The 2,048-nt window shown below is 41.2% G+C and overlaps 1 protein-coding gene and 2 non-coding genes across 3 annotated transcripts in view; all 3 read left to right on the top strand.

Moving 5' to 3' along the window:
• Positions 1-2,048, top strand: part of LOC101857439 (ATP-dependent RNA helicase cgh-1) — a gene marked incomplete in the record, with an annotated part of 21,307 nt that overhangs the window by 16,711 nt on the left and 2,548 nt on the right.
• LOC118478547 lies at positions 737-805 on the top strand. Its single transcript, XR_004859117.1, has one exon. It is a non-coding gene; the product is annotated as a small nucleolar RNA SNORD38 (small nucleolar RNA).
• LOC118478545 lies at positions 1,500-1,568 on the top strand. The gene has a single exon (XR_004859115.1). It is a non-coding gene; the product is annotated as a small nucleolar RNA SNORD38 (small nucleolar RNA).

The following is a 2,048-nucleotide window of genomic DNA, read 5'->3' on the forward strand; positions in this document are numbered from 1 at the left end:
CAAAGTGCTTTTTTTTTTTTTTTAATGAATATTTGCCATATATATATATGAGGACACATGTTGTAAAACACAAGCATATATTTCTGAGAAAGGAGGAAAGCAAAAACTAATGATGCAGTGTCTACTCAGGGGACATGAGGACTCGGGTCCCTAGACTTTTACCTTTGTGTTTGTTCGGGATGAACATTCTTCTCCAGTTCTGCTACTGACAGCTGTGCTGATTCACTTTTTCTGATGATGAACACACAGGGCAACAGGGGTTTTGTTTTCTTTGTAAGTTCTCGGGTGTTATCAATAATTGTAAGGTTTAATGATGGGTTGGTTTCTTGGCGGATGCTCTGGTGTGGTTTGCTTCTTGCTTCTTCTTTCCTATCAAACATCTTTCGTTCTTATCTCCCCCCCTTCTTCTTTTTTATATGTTTGTTACTCTCTTGTAACACCTAATCTTCTGGCGCTCATATGACCTTATGCAGTTGCGAGGGCCGTAAATCTTATACTAAAATTAAAACTAAAACTTTCCTTTCAGACATCTAACATCATTGTAACACCTCTAATCTTTGGCACTTGTATGACCTTATTGTGTTGCAAATGCTGTAAAGCTTGTAAAAAAAATTAGATTAAAAAATTTTGTTTGTTTCTTCTGTCCTGTAACACTTTCAATCTTCAGCTCGTAAATCCCGCTTTATTTCCTAGAAGACACAGGCCATAATTATCGTATTCCCAAAGCTTCTGTGTTTGTCTGTGATGAAAATTCTTCTCCAGTTCTGCTACTGACAGCTGTGCTGATTCACTTTTTCTGATGATGAACACACAGGGCAACAGGGGTTTTGTTTTCTTTTCTTTGTAAGTTCTGCATTATTTTGTAAAGTTAAATTATGGGTTGGCCGTGTCGTCGTCCCGTTCCCCTCCCTCTTTACGGAGTTTTGCCCAGTTTGGAGTAGAACAAGTTGTGGGTTCAGGGTCGTCTGGACCCGTTTCTTAAACTGTTTACCTATGGTGTAATGTTCGTTTGTCACTATGCTGTCCCGTGCTTACTTGTATACGCACACGCATGGGCACAGGGCACAAGCGCTGAGAGGCATCTGTCTCCCGCCTTATTTGTTCAGATTCAAAGCAACGACCAGATGAAATTGTGCTGCTCTTTGCGTACTCTTTTCCTGTGGGTGGTTGGCGGGTGCTCCTTCTTTCTTGTTAAACATTTGTCGTCCTTGTCTTGCTTCCTTGGTTTTTTTGTTTGCTCCTCTCTTGTAACACCTTGAACACTTTGCAGTCGCGCAGCCAGCAGTTGTAAGTACCCCATCTGGTCACCCAGCCAGGAGAGTGACTGCAACGGACTTCTCAGGCCTGGCGCATCTGTGACCAGAGCGGATCATTTTCACCGTCACATTATTGCGCCGAGTGACGGCAAAGTGTTAATCTTCAGCACAGCACTTGTAAATCCTGCATTATTTTCCTGAAGACACAGGCCATTATTATCGTATTCCCAAAGCCTTTGTGTTTGTCCGTGATGAAAATTCTTATCCAGTTCTGCTACTGACAGCTGTGCTGATTCACTTTTTCTGATGATGAACACACAGGGCAACAGGGGTTTTTTATTTTGTGTCTGGATAGCGCTGTAAAAGTAGGGGATTATCTCGCATGTGTAACTCACTGCGAAGTACATAAATGACCTTTTTTTTTGCAAGTGCGGTAAACTCAAATAAAAAAACTGGAGTCACGTTTCAGTTAAAGAAAGTTGTGTTGTTTCTGACTGACTTATTTACAGATATATAAGTGCCCAAGATTAGAGGTGTTACAAGAGAGTAACACACGCAAAAAGGAGGAGGATAGATAAGGACAATATGTTTGAGAGAAAAGAAGCAAACCCCATCAGAGCACCTGCCAACCACCCACCCAGCACTTGCAACACAAGGTCATACAAGTGCCGAAGATTAGAGGTGTTACAAGAGAGTAACAAACACACAAAAAAAGGAAGTGTTTATGGTACTCGCAACTGTATAAGGTCGACTTATTATGTTGCAAGTGCCGTAAAACTGTTACTTATACTA

The sequence above is a fragment of the Aplysia californica genome, unplaced genomic scaffold (assembly GCF_000002075.1).
Source record: "Aplysia californica isolate F4 #8 unplaced genomic scaffold, AplCal3.0 scaffold00658, whole genome shotgun sequence".
NCBI classification, from domain to species: Eukaryota; Metazoa; Mollusca; class Gastropoda; order Aplysiida; family Aplysiidae; genus Aplysia; species Aplysia californica.